The sequence below is a fragment of the Amblyomma maculatum genome, chromosome 4 (genome assembly GCF_055883805.1).
Source record: "Amblyomma maculatum isolate TAMU_Amacu chromosome 4, ASM5588380v1, whole genome shotgun sequence".
NCBI classification, from domain to species: domain Eukaryota; kingdom Metazoa; phylum Arthropoda; class Arachnida; order Ixodida; family Ixodidae; genus Amblyomma; species Amblyomma maculatum.
In genome coordinates, this window is record NC_139347.1 from 52,370,824 (window position 1) to 52,396,261 (window position 25,438).

Here is a 25,438-nt window from a genome sequence, read left to right on the forward strand (position 1 = left end):
TGGCCTGCGTTGCCAAAGAGAGAGAAAAAAAAATCCAAAACAAGGTTTAGCAGAAAAACACACGAGATCTGTTTTTCTGAATATGGTTAAAAACAAAACAAAAACCAAAGGCATGAAACAACAACAACAACAACAGCATTTTAAGCTGAGTGAGGTGATTGCCGCTGTTTTGCATCCAGGATCTATCACGTCAACTTTTTCTTTAAGCTTGAACAACCTACCAGACTGGAAACGTTGAAGTTTCTGCAACGACTGATTCAAATCTGTAAAGATTCACTGTAAAGATTCAAATCTTGTCACAGAGTATATAACGTTAACGTTTTAATGTCTATCAGTCTCTTGGGGAAAAATGCATTGTTCCAAAACAAATAGTAAGCTCTAGAACAGAACCAATTATCAGTCTTAATGGATAAGAGAACCTCATGTGATTGCTTCCAAGGCAGTAATAGAGAGCTTAGCTCCAGTGAGAAATCTCCAGGGAGAATTTCAGCTTTAGTGCATGACTATTAGAGTTGTGTCGACACGGTCCTACACGACAACCACGGCACGTCAATGAAAACATTTTAAAAACTATTATACGCGCACTATACCAGGAGAAAACACTACTAAAAGCGAAATCACATGTCCTTGTTTCGTACGTGGTTGAGAAGAAACAATATGACGATTAAGCACCTTTCTGATTCACCCAGGGAACTCTACAAGGTGCGCTAGCGAGGGTCTGATAGAAAAATAAAAAATTAAGCGATCTTACCTCGTCAGCGAGGTCAGCAGGAAGGTCTCCTTTCTCAACGTGCTTGAGCAAAGCGTCCACGCCGAGCCAGTCTCCTCGCCTCGACATGTTCAAAATCTTCAGCGCGAGTTCAGCGTTCGCCGTAGTACCCGTCCACGTGGCTCCTTTGGGCCGCTCTTGTTCGGGAGGCTTTGCGGCCGCCGCCGCCGCATCTTCAGCGGCGGCCTCCTTCTTCTCGCCCGCATCCGCGGAAGCCTCCTCTTCCGCCATGGAATCCGGAGAATCGGCGAACAGCAAGTCCATGGAAGGTGCCGCGGTAGAGGAGTCTGGAGGAGGCTGCCCACTACCGGACTCTGCTAGCGACGGATCAGAAGAATCCTGATGGGCGTTTGGTTTAGACAAAGAAAGCCTGTTGTGCAGAAGCTTTGCGTTCATGACAGTCTGCTGGAGCTTACTCGGTGCCACGTTGATTTTCTTGGCGGCGTCCCTCATCCGGGAGAGGACGCTGGTCTTCTCCTTGGGCTTCGGCTCCACAGAAGAGACCACTTCGGGAACCGGTGCAGCGGGCATCGCCGTCGCACTCTTGGAGTCACCCTCCTGAACCGGCAGGTCAGGTTTCTCCCGAATATTGAACTCGAGCTGAGCCGGCGCATCCTGCTTATTTTGTTCTTCGGGAACCGGAGTGAGCGCCTTTTTATCCTCGAAGCTCACCTTTGGGATGCTATTCTCTATGGGCTTGATGGCCGACTTGCTTGATTTGTTCGACGTTTTGGGATGCTTGTTGACGGGCAGCGTGGCGCCTCCACGGACCCCTCCACCGACCCCTGTTTTTTCTTTGATGCTTGGGGGCTTCTTTCGAGGTGGAAGTGATTTTTTCTGCCCTTTCCGCTTTCCGGTCCCAGTAGGACCGTTTAAGGTTGAAGTTTCCTTAAGCAGCGGTGTCTTGTCGTTGGAAGCCGCCATGTCGTCCAGGAGCAATAGAGGACCGTTGGCGATTTTGTTCGGGGCGCCCGAGGCGTTCGCGGCGTTTGCAGCTGCACGAATGCCGCGCCGCTTCTCGTTCGCCTCTCGCTCGAGCTCCTGGAGCAGACGAATTGGATCCATGATGGCCTCCTCTGAGTTCCATCGGTTGCCAAGGCGACGGCCGCCATCTTGCGAGGGACTGTTGTCAGACGCCATCGCTCAGGGCGCCTTTTTTTTCTTTCCCGTGGGTATTTCAAGTTCGCGAATGTACGAGCGTCATACTAATGCACCGCTTCGGTCGAAACGCGGCTTCATTTCATTTTTTTGTCGGCCATTTTTCTCTGTGAGTGTTCAAGCAAGCGAGACTGGCAGGTTACGGTAGCAAGGTCGGCGAAACTTTTGTGCGCAAGTAACACTGATGATTTTTTTTTTATTGGTTCCTTGCGGAGGATGTCGCCACAAGTACAGCGGTTACGTGCTGTTGGAGAACCGAAAACAGAAGGAGAGGGGTAAACCAAGATAGAGCGCGTGAAATGGAATCCTGATTTGTGAGACACACATACGTTAGGGAAACCTATGGCAAAACTTTGGAATTGAAGTCCTTAAAATGTAACATATCTCTTTTTATCCATCAAATCGGTTCAGGCGCTGACGCTCTGCGACGAGATCGCACTGAGAATATATTTCACAACACGTAAGAAACAAAACTGTGAAGGCTCTGATAAAATTATAATGACGCCGTGTTCTTTCCTGCGTTCTTGAGGCTCCCGTATAGGCGTCAAGGTGTAGATGCAACCCTTGCAACCTAACATCCACAGCACTCCTTTCGTATCCACTGTCACCGTGAGCGGTGGTCGAACGAGTCGCTCACTCAAGGCAAAAACACACTCACGCGCACATCACGTACCTCAAACGAAGAGAACGAACACTTTGCGATGCAAGGTCGCTATGTCACTCACGTACACAGAGAACACTTTCCGCAGCGTACCATCACAGCGGCGGTGACCGAACCAAGCAACTGGCTTCAACGATCCGCTGTGTGGAAGCCAGCACCTTGCAGCAAGCCTGCGATGCCACACACCAGTGTTTGGCTTTAGGACTTTACCTTAGACGACACGTTCGCGTGGACTTTCCAGAACAGCAGTGAGTCATCGTTGAGAGGGAGTCTTCTGAAAAGCGAAGCGTTGATGACTTTCCAAGAATTTCCAGTATTCATTTCTTTGCAGCACAGGAGTAAAAAATCCCAGGACGTGCGCGACCAATGAGGCTGCGACGCAACGGCCTTCCCGTTGCCCCAAACGAGGCGTTTTGGCTAGCAGTTCTGTCCCTATCGGCCACGGGCCGCTACAGGCAAGGATAAAGCGGGCCCACCCATGACGTCACGAACGCCGCCACGAGTTGTGCGGGAGAGCGCGTGGAGTTTAGGCAAGGCAAAAAGGGGTGGAGGATGGAAAGTGAGCGGCTCGAAAGACCGACAACGAAGAGAGAGAGAGAGAACAGTGGTCTTCTAGAATTTGTTTCTTTTTCCAGCAGACAAGCCATCTACGAGGCACCCGCTAAGCGCCCCTCCCTGGACACCTCTTTCCTACCCTCCTGATCCCCTCTCCCCCCTCAGCTGGTCCGATGTGCGTTTTATGCGTAATTTGCGAAGGGACAGAACGCTGGCTCTATGCTTACGACCCGGTTTCCGAAGCCCCCGGGGCGCTAGCCGCCGTCGCCGAAAGAAGCGGCGGTCACGTCCCGTCGTCGGTCACGTACCTTGGGCTCGCGCGCCGAGTTTGTCAGAAATGAGGAGAAACAAAAGAAGCGAGAAATGAACGAATGCTGTTACCACAGGAGAGGGGAATTCTGCGGGGAACGAGCGGTCTGTGAGAGACAGGGAGAAGAGAAGTATTAAGTACGCTCTAACGTAAAGAGCAGCGCACAAAAAGATAGAAGCGCGCGGTCAACAGAAAAATTTACCGCTCGGCATCCCCACCCTTTTCAGGTATCTCGGCTTCGGCGAGCTGTAGTAACAGCGCCTTGTTTTGTGCCAGAGAGGAGGTATGTTCTTGTCCGTCGGCCGCGCCACAACAAACGAGATCTTTTTGAGCATGCTGATGCGGGCGCCGACGCCAAAACTAGTGCGTGATGATCACGTTGATGTCGCATTTTCTCCCCTGATAGTTGTGCCACTATTTTACGAAAATTATGCCTCGAAGAAAAATAGAACCAGACATGGGCGAGCTTACAGTCTTGTGCAATGTCCCATACGGTGCGTGAATCCAATACGTCCAATGAAGATCATGTAGACACGAGCGTCAAGGTAACAGCGTGAGGGAAAGATAGGGGCGTTGAAACTGGGGCAACGTGGATGAGACATGGATGTTGACCAGGCATGAGCGACATTAAATGAAACGATGAAATGAAACGATGAAACATTAAATGAAATGAAATGAAACTCAATTTTTCACAGAACTAGGAAAGGTATTTAATGAATCCTGCGTCTAGATAAAAGAACTTAAAGATATTAGACAGCTAGTTTCACCGTTATAGACGGAGAATGAATGGTTACTATATGAGAGTACTATCTTCTTTTTAATTTTGTTGTGGCTCTGAAGATACCATACACGAAGGTCATTGGCGTGAATTTTGATTTACTTCACTGTTCTCTTGTTCTTGCATTGAACCGCAATTACTCTTGATCTCTGCCAACCAGAATTTGTCTTCTGCTTGAAAAATCACACTGAGTGTTACAAGGTGCAAACCGCAATAAATGCTCGTATTTTAACGTTGTTTTAATTCTTAGGGATGCAGTAAAATACTTGAACCTTTCGTTCAAGAAACTCTCGATGACTGCATGCATATAGATGAAACGAGCAGACCTCCTCAGCCAAACAAATTAAGACACAGAAGCTCCACCTTCAAGGACCTGATGCGATAACATTAATGGCTCCCATCTTCGGCTCCCAGTGCGGATCCTCGTTAGAGCACAGTACAGTCAACTGTTAAAGGGAACACGAGACCACACGGCTGCCGCACTTTGAAAAGCACTCCTTAGAGAGCCGGTAACAAACGATCGCACAAACTGCACGCGCAGTAAACATGGCCGGGTGCTCTTCTGGAACATGCAAATTGTGCCACCAATCGGCAGATGTGGGCGGCAGCGCTTTGCAAAGTGTTTAGGCCATGAGACCTCATGTTCTGTTTAACAGTGAACCGTACTGTACAACCGCATTCTGCTTGCTTATTCGTACGTTGAGCTGAGCCTTAAAACTTTTGTGGCGGTGCAAAGAGGTGTTTCTTCATGCTAACATCTCAGCATTCCCATTGGAGGGGCTAAATAACGTGTGTGTGTGTGTGTGTGTGTGTGTGTGTGTGTGTGTGTGTGTGTGTGCGTGTGTGCGTGTGTGTGCGTGTGTGCGTGTGTGTGCGTGTGTGTTGGTTGGTTGGTTGGTTGGTTGGTTGGTTTGTGGGGTTTAACGTCCCAAAGCAACTCAGGCTATGAGAGACGCCGTAGTGGAGGACTCCGGAAATTTCGACCACCTGGGGTTCTTTAACGTGCACTGACATCGCACAGCACACGGACGCCTTGCTTTTCGCCGCCACCGAAAAGCTGCTGCCGAGGCCGGGATTCGATCCCGCGTCCTTGGGAACAGTAGTCGAGCGTCGTAACCACTGCGCCACCCGTGTGTGTGTGCGTGTGCGTGTGCGTGTGCGTGTGCGTGTGCGTGCGTGTGTGTGTGTGTGTGTGTGTGTGTGTGTGTGTGTGTGTGTGTGTGTGTGTGTGTGTGTGTGTGTGTGTGTGTGTGTGTGTGTGTGTGTGTGTGTGTGTGTGTGTGTGTGTGTGTGTGTGTGTGTGTGTGTGTGTGTGTGTGTGTGTGTGTGTGTGTGTGTGTGTGTGTGTGTGTGTGTGTGTGTGTGTGTGTGTGTGTGAGCGCGCACGCGCTCTAGTCATATTTTGACGGCGCATAACATTCGGTATATAAAACATGGGAACACGTGAGCTCCTCTGTAACACAGAAGTGTGGGTACGGTGTAGCCACGTTAGCGGAACGCTTCTTGCGGTAATGGGCTGCCCACCTCTGTATTGACAGCACACATGCGAAGAGCAATTGTTCGCTAGGCGTAAAAAAGAAGTGCGCATCGGGCGCACCTCAACGTGCCACTCAGTGACCACTTGCGCCTACTCCAAATATTTGGTATTCACAGATAGGGTTATTGGAGCTTTCTCTGCTGGCACCTTGCAGCTACATGTAGCGCCGCGTGGCACAAGTGCATTGGGATTAACGCTCACATCAAAATATTGCCGACGGTGCTTCGAGAAACGCCACCGCTGATCATAAGAGGTTTAATCTGCCGCTGGCACACTATAAATACCCGCTACAGTGCCTTAGCGGTTAAGATGGTTGGTTACTGAACAGGAGTATCTGGATTCGAATTCGACAGCGACGTCCGCGTTTTGGTGTAGGCAAAACGGAAATATGTCCGCGTGCTGTGCGGCGTCCGTGCACGCTAAAATTCCCCAGGTGGCAGCAATTATTTCGGCGTATTAAACTACCGCATTTTTTCCTTTCTTCTGTCACTCTCGCCTTTTTCTCTTCTCTCACGGTGCGGGTAGGTTGTCCACATAAACTCATTTAACAATTTTATCCCTATAAAAGGGTATACAGTTGACTTTTACGTAGGCCGTGAGCGAAGTAGGCTGTGCGAGAACCACCTCAAGCTTTAGGTCAACAAGACTGGCTGCACCGCACAGAAAACTGTGCATTCAGGCCAGGTTCCCCGCGCTACATCAGTGCCGAATTGAAAAAAGAGTACGCAATACCAAAGGCATCTTCGAATCGGACTTGACATTCACCTCGTCAAGAGGTCTTACAGCGTTAGTGTTGCCAGCAGGCGTCCAAGAGTGCGCACCCGACCCGGCTCCGAGCAAAAAAGTGAACGAGGTCCGCCATTAGGAGAGGCGCATCTTGCAGGAGCACGGCGCGTAGTTCGGTATATCGAATGTTTCTCTGAACGGGAGTTTGATAAACGCGAACAGCAGTCCTACACTTTTGCGTGTGATTTTCAAGACAATATTTATAGAGTTCGATATAGGAAATAATTCGACGTAACCAAAATCGACTGTACTTGCCGTAAGCGCACCCAGCGAAGGCAAAACATGCTATTGGCTATGTTCGCCTGGAAAGATATATATTTTTACCAATACGCCCATCAAAATGACATTCTGAATGTTCGTGTTTGAGTTTGGCGGCACCAGTGCGGTGGCCAATGGCTACACATAATGCGACATAAATCCCGTCGATGACCATTCATGTACTTATATAAAGTGCAACAAGCATAATGGATATGCTGAATCTTTCTTGGCCGTCCTCGGTTCTGGAAGGATCTAACGCCTTGGGTGACGGAGAAGCCATGAATTATGACAAGTCCACGACTGCTGCCAGCCGCCCTGCATAGCGAGACGAAACATGGCTGCACCGGTGTCGACAAACGAGCGGCAGGCCGAAGCGGTGTCATGAATAGTGATCAGGCGCCTGCATCGGTGCCATACACAAAAACGTACTCGATCGTCGCTGCATGGCGTACGACACCTGGCCGAGAGAAGAGGACCATCGCGGGAATCTGGATTTGCTGCTTTTACTCCAAAGCGCCGTCTGCGACAAAGCCACGGAGTTTTCTTGCACTGGCCCCGAAAAGGAAATCGGCTTGTCTTCGTGGCCTTAACTTGATTGATGAAGAACATTATGTTCTTTTGTGCGACGTGTCATCTTTGTGACTCTAATTTAGAAGCATGTTAAGATAAATACAATGTTTATCTGGAAAACTTAGCATTCTGGCTTCTTTTAATCAGTCTCTGGAATAAAGGGGTCCTCAGAAAAGATAGAGAGGCAAGAAAGGCAGCTCCTAGTGACGGCATTCAGGTTCGCACGCGTAGACGGAAGGAATATTACGGAAACGAGGAGGGTTGTAGAAACAATTGTTCGAAGCACTTAGATCTTTTAAGTGCGGTAAAGCGAAAACCCTCATTGTATTATTTTTACTGCCGTATGACGTCCCGTACATGCGCAGCATACCGGCGGGGCTTGTTAGCGGCAGAGAAGAGCAGCTAGCGCGAGCACGGCTGGAGAAAGCGGCCACTCCTGAGACGTTGCTATGCGGTGTTAGGCGAGGACAGACACGCTGAAATCTGTTGCTAGGCGCGCTATATGAACTTGTTTATGAACTTGATGCCTTCTAGTTAATCACTAATTGCTAATTATGCACTAATTAGGTCTCTTTTAAGTATTTTACTCATTCTAGTGAGATCTCGCAGAGCTTCCACGTCTTTTTGTAGGATGTCACGCCACCATCCAAGAGTTTCCGTTTTTGACCTAAATTAACGCAATTATAGGTCCTTCGGTGATCTTAAGCATACGTTAGGCTTCATTAGACGTTTTTTTTTTATTTCGACACAAATCTGGCATTTTTACTTTTTTTTGTGACATCTCACACTGCCTCGAAGCCTTTCTGCCAAATATGACGTCATCATCCAAATTGCTTCGTACTTTTTTTCAGCCAAATTATAGGTCCTTCGGTGATCTTAAGTATTGATTACTATTAATTACACGTTCTTAATATATTTCGACACGAATATGGCATTTCTAACCCGATTTTGACGTTTTTGTACTATTTCGACGTCAGAGCTGTTTTCACGTCCCCTTATTATAACGATGTCCGGCGATATATCGCACGCAATTTGACACTTGTGGCTCTAATTAATTAACCAATTATTCTAGAGTAATCAAGCATGGCTTCCAGGTTCCTATTTTTTCTCCTCTATCTGATACAATCATTCTTTTTTTTTTCTTATCTTTATTCATTCAAACGCGAGCAGGGGTGGACCCCTCGCGAAGACGCATACGTTCTGCGCAAACCCACGAGCAGCCTTTGGCCTTAATATGTGTGATACCGAAAGAGACGAAATGGAGACGCTTGTATGTTTATCGCGCTCATGCAATGGCAGTTCCTCAAAAAATTATCAGACACAGGCGACGTGGCTGTGTCGGTATAGCATTGCTAGATTGTTGGAGGAAATGAATTGCTCGACAATTAATGCAGTCGGCAATGCGAAGTCTCAGTGCAGCGCTCCAAGTATCTTAAACTATGGCTTATACAGCTCGCTCAGCTGGAAATGCGTTGCCGTTGCCATGACCTAGAATTGAGAAGTGTGTGTCGGAAAAAAAACGACGCACGTGTTTTCATATAAAATTTGGGACTCAACTGTTATTTACACAGCGTCCTGGATGGTGTCATACCATTTCGCTTCCGGCTTAGCATTTATTGTTAGTTAATTTAAAGGCTAGTTTGCGATATGGATTCGAATCGACGACATATGCATATTGTGTGCCGTTAATTATAAGCGTAGGTGTCCACCGAGAAGTCAGAAAGAGACTGTGCCTTTTCTTTCCCTCATACCAAACGAACTAACGACATTTAACGCTTTCCCAGTTCTGTGCAAACCTCCGAATGCCAAACCACCGAGAAAAACCTTACCAAACAGTGCTTTTGCATGTCTTAATTAGTATAAGTGGAGTTAAACATCGGCCATTTAGGCAATTGCGCATACATACATCTCGTTCCGCCGAAAGTCTGCTGTAGCCGTGACTGGCATCGCACCAACAGTCGCCAAATGTGTTGCTTAAAGTGGCCGCGGCCTAGTTCGGTTAAGCCTGGTTATGCAAGCGAAAGGTCTGTTATACTTTTGTTATGCTTGGTTATGCTATGTTGTCAAGCTAGGTGAGACTCGTATAGATAACCTAGTTTACAGAGCGGAAGTTCGACTAGGCATGGCAAAACACGGTTTGCTGTGGTTTCATTTCTCGATGGCTGCCTGCGAACGTCAAGGAAACGCTACCACTGCACTTGAATATAGTTGCGCAGATGGGACAGGGATCCAGTCCGCCATCGGACAACAATAAGTCCCTCGTGCGGCAAAAGCCCCTTATGTGGTCCTCTTCCTCTCGTCAGCCTCGCGTGTAGCTTTTTTCCCCTCAATGTTACCCCCCCCCCCCTCAAAAAAGAAAGCTTCTTTTTTTTTTTAAACAGCGAATGGAATGTAGTGGAAAAGCTTTGAATGCTTGTCTGGAGCTCAGTGATAAGGAACGTATGCCGGGAACGTCTTATACAGTTTACAGGTGTAAAAATATGGAACAGCCTACCACATGATCCAAACGACTGCCAACATTTCTTCATTTGCAATACAAAATCCCTTTCGTAAAATGAATGACACATCTTGATATACTTTCTCCTATTAATGCATTTCTTAGACACGTGCCTGATATTATATGAATGTAGCCACATACTGTTTGTTACCTTTGTTCGTGTATGAATTTCTACACTTGAACCTATTAGAGACTAGCATTGCCCCGGAAAGTGTGTGCCAAATTTTGTTCTCGTATGTTTTATCCATGTTATGCTTTGAAGGGAGTAGCTATGCCGCCCTAGCTATTTCGAACGCCTTTCATTCTTTCCACTTTCACTTCCACCTTCCACCCTTTCCTCAAGTCTGACAGATACAACGTCTTTACTTTCTTATAGGCAATTTACAAGAAAAATATGAAAACATGATCAAGACCTGATTAGGTGTAGGTGTCCATCATTTTGCAGTGTCCGCCCCAAAGTACAAGGCGAATGCCTTTCCCCAAACTCTAACTTTAAGAAATACTACGAAAAAAAAAATCGCGGATTGAAAAGGCGGTCTTACAGAGCTTCTCGCTGCAACACTCGGAGCTTTCGATCTTAATTGGTTCAACCCACGCTTAAATACCCACATTTTTTTCGCGAATAACGTGCTTTGTTGGCAACGCAACTGACGTTTGAAACTATTAAAGCAACGTTTTGCATTCGACATTGTCTGCACGGTCGGCATCCGACATTGGCCCAACCTTGGTATCATACATACTTGGGCCAAAGTCGACCAGGCAACTTGTCGACGTCGGGCCTGTACAGAGACAGCGTGAGGCCTACTAGTTCAGCCGGTCTAATGCCAATAACTCAGCCCAGTTGCTCGGAATAGCGGGGCCTAACCTTATTCACCAAGTTTGGATCAAAGTCGGTCAATTTGCATGCCGACGTTGGGCCAACGTAGAGCCATGGTCGAATATTCAGTTGGGTATGCGGTGCGCATATGCGCAACCTGCGATTTTTACCACCATTCACCGGGTCACAACTCTGGCCCCCTTTTTGTCCTGACCCACGCCCTGCACCTATCTGCTACCAGCCTGCCAGTGACTCTCAGCACTCTACTCCGGGTCACAAGTTCCGCCGCCTTCTTCGTCTGTACACTGGGTTTGCCAAAGCATGTTCCGGAGAGAATGAGCGGGCTGCTCGGTAGTCAGGATACGGCCGCACCCTAGGTCTTTTTATTGAATTCCAAAGATACTGAAATCTTGAACCGCTACTGCAGTGATACTGTACCCCTCCTTTTCGATAGGCAGTCAATAGGCAGTTTAAATATTGCTTGAACAATGCAATGGGCGGTCTAATAGTTATTCTTAGTACATGCCATCATCAAAAACAATATGTTAGGTTGGTTAGAAAACATGTAAGTTGTAAAGCAATTAAAACTTTTTTATAAAAACTTCGTAATAACCTTTCCGATGTAAATCTATGCGTTCATTTTCGTTTTGGATGCGGGGAGGAGCAAAGGGGGCGAGAGTGCTAGCCGTGGCTTACAGCACTCAACGAGTGAAGCGCAACATTCCCAGCAATCTGTCGTAGGAATATTTTCCTGCGTTACTGGAACACTTACTCTCGAGAGTCTCTAGAAGCACGTATGCTCCCCCGCGGGAAATAATGCGCTGAATGTCACGTGTTCGCATCTCCCTTCTTTCGTTGAAGACTGTACGTGTGAAAGCAGGTGAAAATTTAGGAGGCTGATTCGTATTAGGTGCCTACTGAAGGCCGTATTGCACGCAGTGTCATATTATAAACTTCTGGGAAAGCGACCGTGCTCCGTGCTGCCGATCAGGTTAACCTGTGCCGCTAAGCAGCTTAAGAAGCCACTGCGTAGTTTCCTTGTGGCTGTGTGCACGCGCTCTCCGTTTGCCGGGTCTCACTCGTACATAGAGCAGCAACTGCATGCTCTAGCAGGCAGTCGGACTACTGCAATCTTCCGACTGCAGTCTCATCCTGCACTGAACACTATCCGAGGGTTTCTAGGTACAAGGAGCCTCGTAAAATGAAAGGCTGATGGGTTAATTGCTATTATAATTTTCAAGATTTCTTAGTTTCGAAAGCCTGTTTTTTGTTTTCCATCAGATACTAAGGACATATTCTCGAGGAGCCTACCTTTCTGCTTCAGCTGGCTATCAATAAATATTCGAGAGGTATAACATGGCGTGATCCACGAAACGCTGTCTGCGAATACATATGAGCACCTTTTAACTGACAGCTGTTGAATCGCGGTTACGTGCGGGCAGTCACTGCGGGGGCAAAGTTGGGTTCTCGCGCATTCTTGTCACGTTAGTGTGTCGGAACTAGCACTATGCTAAAGTTTCAGTTGTTTAAGAATAATATTACGACGCGCTAAATCTTACGAAGCTGACATAAGTATTTTTGCGACATCATAGTTGGTAGGGGTTCTACTTTTTATCTGTTTTGTCTCTCACTGTGTAACTCGATCGCCTGTACACTAAACTTCGTCCCAGCAAAACAGTCATTCGGTCTTATTCGATAAATAACAAAAACTGAAGATTGATATACACAGTTTAGTTTTTAACAAAGATGAACTAAGTATTTATGTACACGTGAAAGCTAGGAAATTATCGACAAGGAAGAGGACGCGGGCGCTGGCTTGCTGCTGCATCTGCATTTAAAGGACACGGATAGATGCGAGAGTAATATAAGGAAAAGGCGGAGAGGCTAGACAGGCAATATCCCATCTGTTACCTACTGAATGTAAAGTTTGCACATGGTTAAATACATATATCGACAGGAAGAGGTCGCCTTTAGATTACCTTCATGCCCAACAAGTAAGAGCTACTAAACTAACCTACATGATGTGGCAGCTTGCTCTTTTTTTTAGGAAAGGATTTGATTTTACTGAAAGACAAGCGGTAGTTTGAGCAGGCACAGTGAGAGGTTTTGCTATTGTACCAAAAGAGCACACTTTCCCTTAAGTAGTTTCCCTTAAGTTGTTTCCCTTTCCCTTAAGTACTTTCCTTAAAAAGTTTGCTAGCTGTGTCACCCATGCCTTGTTTTCATAGACATATGCACGCCCCAGTAAGAGAAGGCGATCATGCATTCCGCCCCTTTTGCTGGACGACATGGTGGGGCGACGCGCAAGTGCTATTTTCGTACGAGGACACCTGCAGACCTAACTCTCTTGCATTAAAGACTAGCTTCACGACTGGAAAAGAAAATGGTGCTTATATCTTTGATATAATATAGAGACAGGAGATTTACGACGAACTCCACGGGCGGTGGCCTGCCTATCTGAGCCGACACAGGCATCATCGACAAACCCGTGGCAGTGGCCACGACGGTTACTCGTTGGTTCCCTTCTATACCTGTCTTGAGGATGGCGTCCGTTATGTTCCATAAAGTACTCTCACTAACGCCTGTAATGGTGTCCCCATTTTTGAAAACGTCGGGTTTAAGAAACTCTGGCGGGCACTATGCCGTAACTGAGCCTCATGACGGACTTAATAATCCTGAGCGGGATTTTCGTGAATGTCAGCTTGGTGCCGATGCTCTAAAGGACAACTAATGATAGATCGTTTCTTCACCCGACTAACGCTACTGATGAGTACGGTAACGAGTACGAAAGCATGCAGGATAATCATGCTGAATCTTTTTCCAGAATATCAGATCTTCTCGCCGGTCGCGCGGAATATGTCGAGACGAGTGTATGGCAGGCTGCCCAAGGTTTGCATTTTCGGCTATGCCCACTTTGAGTAAGGGCTTGTTTTCAGTCTTCATCGGGTCGAATGCTGGAATACAGTTCCTCTCGAAGCGTTCAGAATGTAGAAGACGATATTCAATGGCTGTCTATCAGCCATGATCTGCTATCCATCTTTCCACACGACTTATCACGTACGAAGGTGTTTAATTTTGTGGCAACCATGAAACTTTCTTTGGCGAAGTCCATGGACACAAGCTTAATGCCGAATACGTTGGGTGCTTATGCTGTGTGACACATCAGTTATGAGTTATATTCCGTCCACACGTGGCTCATTCCGGTCCCCACACAACACACGCGCGCACATCCTGTGTCCTTTCAGTCCGCGCCAAAGATGGCTACCCCTTCCGCGTCGCTCCCTCCCGTCATGACATCACCGCCTGGTGATAATGACCGTTGGTGTGGCGCCATCTCTGCGAGATGCCCGGTACCGCTTTCCGGCGTCGCCACACATTCGTCACAGTTGTGCATAGCGATCCGGAACTTGGTTAGGGTAAGGACACCGCTGGCCGATCTCAGCTTAACTATTGGTGCCGCAGCAAACTTGATAAGCTTCTTGTACGCCGCGAGACTCCTGGATTCTGGCTTCTTTCGGTATCGCGTAAGTCGGGCCGAATGAAGCAGCGATGCTCACTCGCTAAGCATTTCAATAGGAATTCTGCGTCGCCCTGAGGAGTTCAGCGCCAGCACTGCAAGAAATATCTTTACAAGCATCATGGAAGCTTTGCAAATGGCGGCGGTCTCAGGTTTCATTTTATGAAACTGTTTGGAGCGCTTTTAACGCGTGTATGTCAAATGTCTCGCTGCTCAGAATGGCTAGCGCATTGCACATCACTTAATTCTAAGTTTATTTGGCTTCACATTTACATTTAAGCAGAGAACATTGAACACAATTGTACCTATGATCAGACGTGGTATGGTCCACGGTTTGCTTTTCTCCTATATATGTTTTGTCCATCTCGCATTAATCATTGGTCCAGGAAGACATACAGCAAAAAAAAAAAAAAAAAAAAACTAAAATTATTGGCTACTCTAAACGTGCAATGGACTAACATTGAATGATACAATTCCAGTAAGAAACAAGAAATGGTTTTCAAAGAAGGAGTAACAGGACTGAGTATTTTGAGATAGAACACGCTTTATTTCAACGAGTTTCTGTGTCATCTATGTTATATTCTCACTCCTAGCAGCTTTACACTGAACACATGCAACAAAGAACAACAACCGGATGTGTTCTGTTGTTTATGGGTAGAACCCCACAGCTTTACAGGGATTGGAATAAAGATGCATGCGCGTCCGAAAAAACAAAACAAAAAGAAAACAGGCTAATTTTATCCTCTCCAGCTTTTGCGTGAATATATAGATTAAGGATGCGTAAATCACCTTGAACACGTGGAGAACCGGATCTCGGGCATTAAAGACTGCAGACATCCCCAATGAAGAGGACGCGGTTGGTATTTCTCTCTCGGATGTAGTAGAGGAACGGGCGATCGACAAAAAACTGCACGGGCGGCAGGATGCTTATTTCAGCCGACAAATAAGTAATACCCACATCTGTTGCGGCAGCTGCGACGGTTCCTTCTTCGCCCACTTCAAGAGCCGCCTTATGGATGGCGGCCGAGATTTTCACCGAAGCGCTCTCACTGATTCCGCTGAAGTTGGCCTCGTCTCCGAAAACGATGTCAAGTCCGAGAGCTCGCATGGGCGGCACCAGGTCATAGTGCAGGCTAATATCGAATTTGGGCAGCATGAGCTCTACTTGCCTAAAGGTCGCGTTCGCACTGATACTTTCAAGGACAGCCAACGACAGGCCGTCCCTCAGTGCAGCCAGCCCCGTAGGAGAGTCCGGAAGCAGGACCACCATGCTGAACCTCTCTCCAGAGTACGGGATCTCCACTGCGGCCGCGTGGAGAACATCGAGTCGTATGTACGGGAAGTCATAAAAGAGGTGCATCACTGGCTTGCTGACCTCTGTTGTGCCGAGGTTGAGGAGAGGCTTGTTTTGAGTCTTGGCTGGGTCGAACGGGGTGAGCCAGCGGCCCTTGAAATAGACGGCATTGAGAATGAAGAGAATGATCTCTAGAGGCTGACCCTCGGGTAAGATACCGTCGATCTTTCCTCGCGTTTTTTCGCGTACCCAGACATTCACTTGAGCGGCGACTTTGGGACCGTCGTTGGCGAAGTCCGCTGACCTGAGCTCTGCACCAAATACGTCATGCAGCTGCTGCCTGTAGGTCTTGGCGACTTGGAAGTTGTTCTGTGCCAGGACCATGTTGGCCACCTCCAGCGTCACGTTCGGTGATGCCGAAAGTTCGAGTAGGTTCTTGTAAGCAGCCAGGACCCTTGATGTTTCCGTGAGGCCGACCTCGGTATGTCCCAGCACCGATGCCAGTTCGGCTTCCGAGCTCCCCCTGGCGCCGGCATAAGCCATGCCGAAGGCAGCGGCGATACTCGTTGGCGAGATGAAGATATTAGACGAGGGATTCTCTGTCGCCAACTGCTTGAGAAGCTTCACAGCGAAATGGTTGTGAGCTTTTGCGAGGAGTGCATCGTCAGTCTCCGAGGAGACCAGCGTGAGTACCGCTAGCACTGCAAGGACGGCAGTCTTGGCGAACATCGTGGACGTTTTTCGAATGCTGCAGGCCGTAGGCGCATCTTTTTAAAGCTAACTGACTTTTTTTTTTCTCATATGCTTATTTTATTCTTTCCGGCGGCTGCCAATAAAGGTTTCAGATTGCACCTCACGCCACAAAAGCGCCGGATGTCTGAAGCGCGGACTACTGCCTCTACATTTTTCGGCGGTGAGTAAAAAACAAGACAAAAAAAAAAAAGAGAGAAAATAAATAGAACGGCCTTGTTTTAATGTAACCTGATCTAGCCTTAGAAGGAGGAAGACTGCCCTTGAAGTTTTATGTGTATTGTATGGGATACGCATTATATCAGAAAAAAGAAGTCCAAAGAAAGTTATCCGCTTCATATTTTCGAAGTCACAGTACTAATTGAATCGAATGTACAGTCACGGCATATTTTCCTGTACGTGTTTTTGTAAATTTCGGTATTATTTATGCATTGAGTATTTAATCCCAAGCTAGCTTTAAGTCCGGTACTATGCATATCGGTATCGAAAACTCGACAAGCCCGACACTCTCGCCTCTTTTCTTTAGCTCTGTACTTTGCTAGGACCAATTTTATTTCAACACTTCCTTCCGAAGACAACAAATTATTGGAATAGTTTGCCAGTTGAGTACTGCGTGCAATCTGTTCACCATGTAAGTTACATTATTTAACACTCCTCGTTTTTCGTGTTTTATTCTGTACACCTATTGGTGCATCGTTTATGAGTGCTTCCTCTGTTATCTTTTTGTTTGTTCAACACTAGTGCTTCAGCTTTGCCACCTGCAGTGGGTAATAAATAAATGAATAAATAAATAAATAAATAAATAAATAAATAAATAAATAAATAAATAAATAAATAAATAAATAAATAAATAAATAAATAAATAAATAAATAAATAAATAAATAAATAAATAAATAAATAAATAAATAAATAAATAAATAAATAAATAAATAAATAAATAAATAAATCAAACTGCTCCTTCCCGACTTCTGTGTTTTTTGTTCTGTAGTCACGACACGGCTGTTGTGTTCCATATTTTCGTTTTTTTGGCAGAAATCTTAGCTTAGCAATCTTAGCCGCAGGAAAATTCTCTGCACTCGAAAAAAGATACAGATACTCATTCCGCCATTCCCTCCGGGGCAAGCCTTTTACCGAAATGAGGGAAGCCTGTGTATAACGGCCGCGGCTTTCCAAGAAATTCCTGAGTAATCGTTGCGTGTTTTTGGGCGGCGAAAATGAAGGGCCTATTGGTTGAAGACACTGTGCGAGAAAAGACTACTGAGGGGAACGGTCTAGAAACAACGGAGGGGAAATGGAACGGATCTCACGTCTATACAGGCAGCAACCTGACGGAGAATTTGCACATTTAAAGATAGACAAATAAATTCAATATTGAGATTTTAGTAAATGGTCAGGCTTCCCTGAAAATATAAGGAATGATTTGAAGAGGATATAACTGAGGAGAATATTGAGTGGTTCTGAGTTTGGCGATAACACCAAAGGATGAGCGCGTTGGGTTCTGCGTGTAAATAGGAGGTTTCTTGCATTCCATTTCCTTTGGCAGAGAGCTTCTCAAGCCGTGTAGGTTGAACGGTGCGACGCAAAGCAAAACCCAGTGTATAAACTATTGCAGGTTTTGCTTTTGCATGCTAGTTAGAGCAAGACCAATACATCCAGTTGCGCTAACTCTAAAGACACGACTAGGAATAATAAGAAATCACAGCTTCACTTAGAGGTGACGCATGCGAGGAAAATCTTTCAAGATCACCTGGGAGCTCTGCATGACGCATCCAACGTGCAAGTTATTGAGCGAAGAAAGCGGCGTCAGTGACTTGATTTTTTATGGTACCTTTGTTTAATGGCAGAATGACAAAGCTTCTCGCTTCAAAGACTGTGGAATTCACCGATGAATAGGATGCGGGTGTTGCTGCAGTCTCTGATGTAGTAGAGGAATGGTCGATTCACGACGAACTGTATTGATCGCTCGGCTTCAACCGGAGCCGAAAGAGCGACTAATGACAATCCAGTCGCGGCAGTCGCGACAGTTCCTTCTTCGTTCACTTCCACGGCCGCCTTGTGGACAGCGTACGAGATGCTCAGCGACATACTTTCAATGCCAGGGAAGTCAGCCCCACCTCCGAAAAATGTGTTCAGTCCCAAAGCGCGCATGGTGGGCACGAGGCCATAGCGGAGGCTCATATCTAACATGGGAAGCGTTAGCGCGACCTCTCTGACCGTCATCTTGTTGCTGACGTCTTCCAGAACGGCTAACGACAGACCGCCCCTGAGCGCAGCGAGCCCCGACAGGGAGTCCGAAAGCAGGACCACCATGCTGAACTAGTGGCCATTCATTATACGGGATCTCTACAGCGGCGGCATGGAGCTCACTGAGACGAGTGTACTGGAAGCGTTCAAGAAGGTACATCACCTTCCTGCTGACCTCTGTGGTGTCCAGGTTGAGGAAGGGCGTTTTGAGTCTTGGCCGGGTCGAACGCTGTCATCCATCTCCCCTCGAAGTGCACGGCGTCGAGAATGAAGGAAATGGTCTGCAGTGGCTGACCTTCGGGCAAGATACAGTCGAAGGGAACAAAATGTAGCGCACCAAGACAAGGACAGAGAAAGAAGACACACAAAGCGCTAACTTCCAACATTAGTTGGAAGTTAGCGCTTTGTGTGTCTTCTTTCTCTGTCCTTGTCTTGGTGCGCTACATTTTGTTCCCTTCGATCATGAACCCAAAAAGCCCAAGTATCTACCCTTCTGAAGATACAGTCGATCTTCCCTTGTGTTTTTTCGTGTACCCAGGCGTTCACTTCAGTGGATACTTTGGGACCTTCGTTGGTGAAGACCAGCGCAGGACGTATTTGACTCAGCATCTAATACGTCCTGCAGCTTCAGTCGGTAGGTCGTGGCGAGTTGGAAGTTGTTCTGTGCCAGAGCTAGATTGACCACTTTCAGCATGACGTTCGGTGAGGACGAGAGTTCGAGTAGGTTTTTGTAAGCAGCCAGGACCCTTGATTTTTTCGACGATAGTATGCCCGAGCACCGACTCCAGCTCGACTTCTTAGCTTCTGGCGCCGGCGTAAGCCATGCCGAAGGCGACGGCGATGCCCGCCGGCGAGAAGAAGACATTGAATGAAAGATTTGCTTTCGTTAGTTGCGTGAGTAGCTTCACGGCGAAGTGATTGTAAGCTTTAGCGAGCAGAGCATCATCAGTTTCCGAAGAGACCAGCGTAAATGCCGTGAGAACTTGGAGAGTGATAGTCCTGGTGAACACGTACTCCATTTCCTTTGGCATAGAGCTGCCGAAACAGTGTAGGTTGAGTGGTGTGGAAGAAAACTCGGCGTACGAGCTAGTGTAGGTTTTACTGTTAGATACTCTTTAGAGCAAGACCTAAGCAGCTTGTTGCGCTAACTTAAAGACACCACTAGGAATCATAAGAAATCACAGCTGCACTTAGAGGTGACGCGCGCGAAGAAAATCCTTCAAAACCAATTGGGCGCATCTGCTTGACGCACCCAGCTTCATGCAGATTTTCACTGTGAGATGAAAGTGACGTCGGCGGCTTGATGATTTTTTATTCGTACCTAAGGAATGAAAAACCTTTCATGCAGCCGTAATGTACATCTGAAAAGCAATGCGTGCTGAAATTTTCGATGCCCGCTTGAAAGCTCGAAAGCTCCTCCGATGCAGCAGACTAAAGGTCTCAATATTTTGAACGTGGAAGCAAGGTAATAATTAAAAGTAATTGCATTAGTTCTCGGAAGTAATTGCAATGTAATATCATTACAATTGCGACTTTACTGTTTCTACGAAAATTGATTCCTACCAAATGAGCATTCATCTAAGAGAAACTCGCCCCGCCGGGGTGGTGCAGTGGTAAGACGCCAGACTACTGTGCCGGAGTTCCCGGGATCGAATCCCGGCCTCGGCGGCTGCGTTTCGATGGAGGCGAAACGAAGTGGCGTCCGTGTGCTGTGCGATGTCAGCGCACGTTAAAGATCCCCAGGTGGTCGAAATTACTCCGTAGCCCTCCACTACGGCTCCTCTTTCTCTCTTTCCACTTTCATTCCCACCTTCCTCCCTTCCCTTCGGCGCGGTTCGGGTGTCCACAGAGCAAGTGTGACAGTTACTGCGCCTTTCCCTTCCTGTGAACTAATTTAACTTTAACTAAGAGAAACTATGAACAGACAGACACCAAACGATGCAAGGCGTCCGTGTGTTGTGCGATGTCAGTGCTCGTTAAAAACCCCAGGTGGTCGAAATATCCGGAGTCCTCCACTACGGCGTCTTTCATAGCCGAGTCGAATTTTGGACATAAACCCCACAAACCAAACCAAAACCAAACCACACTATAAACCGGAACGACATTCTCCCTTGCTGGCACGGCCAGCCTTACTCCCTTTTTTGTTCTGTGCCCTGTTGTTTACTGTCAGATGTGCTTGACACCCTGCCTGAGGCTTGCTAACAGTCTATTTAAATCGAGAATTGTTTTAATCCACTTGTTTATAAAAAAAAGTCAATAGCGTTCTCGTGCAGTGGATCGTGAAGCTGAGGCTGTCCGCATAGCCGCGGGATTACAACCTAGTGCGGTGCAGTCGCGTCTATATTTCATTTCTTTCAAGGCTAAAAGGGCAGCCAAAATTTCAAGCAAACGATTTTCGGCGGAATGGATGCTGTAGAGCATGCGCTCTAAAAATAACAACCTATTTAGACTAGACAGAATTATAATAGCTAGTACTTGGGTTTTGCACGTAATCATTTGCATGCAGTGTTATACTATAAAATTTGAAGAAAAAACAACAACCACACCCGACATAGAATTAAAGCACCACTTTAACGAAGCATTATAAACTATCTACCTGGCCTAGGAGCAGGGCGTCCGCGTTGTGAAGCAAGGGTACCGTTGGATTCGCACTAGGGCTAAAGGAACAAACCAGGAAAAGGAAATGTTTTGAAAAGTCTGTACTTTATTTCGACCATAACTTTTCTCTGATTTTAATCTACCGCATTTAACCAAATATGTTGGGCGAAACGTTCCGCTGCATGAAATACTTATTGCATTCAAAAAGAACGACAAAGCCTCTTGTCTCAAAGACTGTGGACTTCCCCGAAGAAGAGGACGCGGTTGTTTCTCCTGTTTCTGATGTAGTAGAGGAACGGGCGATCCACGGTGAACTGGACTGGGGGCTCTATTTGGGCATGAGGTGAACTACCAAGGAGAAACAAACCAGTCACGGCAGTCGCGACCGTTCCTTCTTCGTTAACTTCCACGGCCGCTTTGTGGATAGCATCCGAGATGGTTTGCAACGTATTCTCACTAATGCCAGTGAAGTTCGCCAAGCCTCCGGAAACTGTGTTCAGACCAAGGGCGCGCATGGCGGGCATGAGACTATAGCGGAGGCTCATTTCGAACTTAGGAAGCGTTAGCGCGACCTCTCTGAATGTCATCTTGCTGCTGACACCTTCCAGAGCACCGAATGAGAAACTGTCCCTGAGCGGGCCGAGCCCCGTCGGGGAATCCGGAAGGACAACCACCATACTGAACTCGCGCCCGTAATACGGGATCTCCACAGCGGCGGCACGGAGCTCATCGAGACGAGTGTACCAGAAGCGCTCAAAGAGGTACATCGCCGGCTTGCTGACCTCTGTAGTGCCCAGGTTGAGGAAAGGCTTGTTGGTGGTCCTTCCCGGTTCGAAAGGTGTCATCCAGCTCCCCTTGAAGTACACGGCGTTGAGAATGAAGAGAATGATCTCCAGCGGCTGACCCTCGGGCAGGATACCGTCGATCTTTCCTCGTGTCTTTTCGCGTACCCAGGCGTTCACTTCAGCGGCGATTTTGGGACCCTCATTGGCGAAGTCCGCCAATCTGAGCTCTGCGCCAAATACGTCCTGCAGCAGCTGCCTGTAGCTCTCGGCGGCTTGGATGTTGTTCTGCGCCAGAACCATGTTGGCCATCTCCAGCTTGACGTTCGGTGAGGTCGAAAGTTCGAGCAGGTTTTTGTAAGCCGCCAGGACCCTTGATTTTTCCGTGAGGCCAACCTCGGTATGTCCCAGCACCGATGCCAGTTCGGCTTCCGAGCTCCCCCTGGCGCCGGCATAAGCCATGCCGAAGGCAACGGCGATACTCGTTGGAGAGAAGAAGATATTAGAGGACGGTTTCTCTGTCGCCAACTGCTTGAGAAGCTTCACAGCGAAATGGTTGTGAGCTTTTGCGAGGAGTGCATCGTCGGTCTCTGAAGAAACCAACGCGAGAACCGCGAGTAAGACAAGCTTGGCGAGCATCGTTTACGGTTTGCGTACGCAGAGGCTGTAGATGACTCTTTTTAAAGCTCCTAGCAGAGCTCTCTTATTTTAGGCGTGTATTTTTGTGTTTTCGCGGAGGCCTCCTTTAGAAAACGGTCTCAGATTACACTGCTTGCCATGGACAGTAGTGCTCAAGGAGTCTAGACGACGGAGTATCTTTTGCCTGTGCATCATATATTTATCTACGTCCGCTAAGGACTGTGTTTGATTTCACCTGCTGTAAAAGGGCCAAAATAACAAAGATAAACGCATACGCTTTCTTGATTTTTATCGCGCTCTTGTGTTTATCTCAGTGGTTGGCGCTACAGTAAGCACATATACGGTACTCTCTGTGCGCTGATAGAGCCTATTTGTAATACGAGAAATGTTTATCTGGCATAAGGGATTGGCCTCTGTGACTTTCAAAAGAAGAGAAGGCATCTGCAGGGCATTGCTTGGCTTGTCGTCTATACCATACGGAAAGGGCGAAAATGTTCTTTTTTGTAACTTAGACGGAGTTCAAAAATAAGGCTCACGTTTTCGGGCCGCATGGTGAAACTTGCTGTATATTGGATGCGTAATAAAAAATGATGAAGAATAAATGTTAATTTTGTCTTCGGCCAGTTAAATAGAAAACAAAATGCTGCGTTCGTAGCTTATGTTACAGATATATGTAGCCTTATATTCGTTTTGATTACAATTTTAATTCCTAGCTTTGCTTTCGGATAACAGGAAATGAAGCGGCTTATCAGCTAACTCGAAATATTCACATCCAGGAGCCTGTGATCCTCTGGTCAATTCCTCTGACGTCGGAAAAGGTGCTGGGCTACGACATCAAAAACAACCACTTCTGCCAACAAATATGCGTCACACCGACCCGTAACACGCCCCCATCGACATCCCAACGGTGCTCAAGCACATATGTGCTTCGTAGGATGCAAACACTCGCATTACACTTTCCTGAAAATTCCCCTTCCGGCTTCGTTCTAACCCCTCCTGTTCCAACTGACCCATTTTATACGCCATTTAACCTTTTTCTTTACCTTACACTCACTGATTTTCCGTGGTGATTGCTCTATAAAAAATAAATAAAAAATGTGCTCTCTGATGTCATCGGCGGCGTCGCCGGTAGTGGAGTGCTGTACGTCTCTGCCTCGCAGTGCTTCATAGTCGTAATCTTTATATCTTTTTGGAAAGTAGAGGCGTAACTTCTTAAAATTAAAGGCTGACAGGAACAAAATTTTACGTTGGCTACATTGCCTAGCATTGTGTTTGGTGAGTGCTGAAACTATTCGTAAAGAGGCTTTCCACTGCTTCGAAGAGTATATTCCTGTAGTTACAAGTGTTTTAAATGCTGCATAGCAGACGACGCATGTACAGCAGCCCAAATCTTAACGGTTTGGTAAGACATTGCCTGTACGTAGACTTTTCGCAAGTTATCTCCTTTGTAACGCTCAGAATCACAAGAAATGCGGCCGTCACGTGCGCCTGTTAAAGATTTGGGCGGCTGTAGATGGCAGCAAGTAGCTGTGTACGTCGGATATGTCACTCGAGAACCGTCTTCAAGCTGAGCCCGTTGTGGCCGGTGGCCGAATGGTAGGCTGGTAGAATACGCTATCGCGTTACATCCTTAAAGCGTAGAACCTAAGTGTCCCCCATAATTTTGTGTTCCCGACTCCTCTATCTGAGAGACTGATTAAAAGAAGCCAGAGTGCGAGGTTGTGCCGTTAAACACGGTATTTAGCTGAACATGCTTCTAAATTTCAGTCACACACATTGCACGTCCCACAAAAGAAGAACAGTCACCAATTGTTACCACATAATGCTCTGCAGCAGCCATATGTAGGTCATTGGGCAACGTAAAAAAGCAAAAAGATTTCCTCTTCGCGGCCAGTGCGAGAAAAATCGGCTGCTTTTTGCAATTACCGATTTAGCCCAACGGTCCCCGTCCCAGAGGAGGCTTTGAAATGAAAACAGCGAAGCGAGAGTCCCGCGTTGGTCCCACCCCTTAAAGGCCGAGCTTAAGTGTCTCCCATATTTTTTTTTATTGAGAAAGCAATACTGCTCGCACTTTTAAGCCTTCGCGTGACCCGGCGGCAGTTACGTCTTACCCACGTAACGCTGTGACGTCACACCCCACGTGACACACGGGCTGGCAGGAGCTGCCAATTTGGGTCTCTCGTTTCACGTGGACGGTTATGTCAGAATCAGCCTGCTAGGACCCTGGCATTCACGTTACCCCTATAGGCCACTAAGGCACGTTCATATGGCTTGGTTAAAGAGGGGCTTTATATGTGGGCTGAGGAAGAAGAAGAACGCTCGGTCACCCGCAGCTAATGCTTTTGCTCAATATTTGGTTACCTCCGCTGCCAAAAAACATGCATCCCGAACACCATACGGAGCGTCGGGAAAAAAGAGCTCAAATGCTCAGTAAGAAATTTAGCCGCTTGCCGCCGGAGGAAGTAGCCTTTGTAGATGCTGCCGGAGGGGCAAGCCCCTTTATGGTTGCAGCGATAACGAATGGGTCGGGTAGACCGATCACCACGGTCACCCTGAAAACAAGGTCTCCTGAGGCAGCTTAGGAAGTGGCTGTAGCTCTAGCCTGCGCCCAGACAAAGACGCGTTTCGTGATCTGCGACAGCAAAACTGCCATACGAAATTACAGTCGGGGGTTGATTGCTCCCCAGGCAATTCGAATATTACAGCAATCACCAATCTCGCGAACTATACAGCTGATTTGGACTCCAGCGCACACTGGCGTTGCCGGCAACGAATCCGCCCATGCCATGGCTCGAGGGCTCTACCACCGAGCCGGCGGCAGAGAGGGAGGGGGGGCTTGGAGCGGGGAGCATAGAGTGTGCCAAATCTTACACAGAAATTCTGCAGCATTATAGACTCAGTAGACGGGTGGCTGCTG

General features: G+C 47.3%; 3 pseudogenes; all 3 read right to left on the reverse strand.

Annotated features, from left to right (window-relative positions):
• Positions 1 to 15,033: 15,033 nt before the first annotated feature.
• On the reverse strand, positions 15,034 to 16,236 carry LOC146191005 (iripin-8 pseudogene; annotated as a pseudogene).
• Positions 16,237 to 18,121: 1,885 nt separating this feature from the next.
• Positions 18,122 to 19,533, reverse strand: LOC146191006 (iripin-2-like; annotated as a pseudogene).
• Positions 19,534 to 21,186: 1,653 nt separating this feature from the next.
• Positions 21,187 to 22,528, reverse strand: LOC146191007 (iripin-2 pseudogene; annotated as a pseudogene).
• Positions 22,529 to 25,438: the final 2,910 nt, after the last annotated feature.